The 575-nt window shown below is 40.2% G+C and overlaps 1 non-coding gene across 1 annotated transcript; it reads right to left on the bottom strand.

Annotated features, from left to right (window-relative positions):
- Nucleotides 1-222: 222 nt before the first annotated feature.
- On the bottom strand, nucleotides 223-353 carry LOC111724625. Its single transcript, XR_002772890.1, has one exon.
- Between the last annotated feature and the right edge of the window lie 222 nt (nucleotides 354-575).

The following is a 575-nucleotide window of genomic DNA, read 5'->3' as shown; positions in this document are numbered from 1 at the left end:
GGAGGCTGAGGCAAGAGAATCCCTTAAGCCCAAGAGTTTGAGGTTGCTGTGAGCTGTGAGACCACAGCACTCTACTGAGGGCAACAAAGTGAGATTCTCTCTCAAAAAACTAACTAAATAAAAATAAAATAAATAAATAATAAAAGGCTCTGAAAATTAGACAGATAGTATAATGTCTGTGTTTCATATGGTAGCTAAAAATGTCTGAAATGTTTTTGTTTCAAATGTCTGAGGCAGGAAAACAACACTGCCTGCTCATGGTGGTCCCGACAATGGTGCTCAGCAGCTGATGTTGGCCTCCATCCTTGGCTGAGGAGAAACGGGTCCCTCCACAGCCCCAAGAGAGAGAGGCTCTTAAGTATTTTGCACTTAATGTTTTTCCATCTGCTTCTTTATCAAAGCTGTATAAAGTTTATGGAAAAATTATCTTTATACTTTAACTGCTTGGCATCATAACTTGAATTGAATCCTGCCAATGATAGTATTTTCATCTAAAAAGACATTGCAACAAAGTTAAAAACCCATACCCATGAATGGCTTGCTCTGGGTGTGACCTGTACAGTCACCCAGGGCCT

Source organism: Otolemur garnettii, unplaced genomic scaffold (genome assembly GCF_000181295.1).
Source record: "Otolemur garnettii isolate 467f Iridium unplaced genomic scaffold, OtoGar3 scaffold00024, whole genome shotgun sequence".
In the NCBI taxonomy this organism is placed as follows: domain Eukaryota; kingdom Metazoa; phylum Chordata; class Mammalia; order Primates; family Galagidae; genus Otolemur; species Otolemur garnettii.
This window is presented reverse-complemented; position numbering and strand designations above follow the sequence as displayed.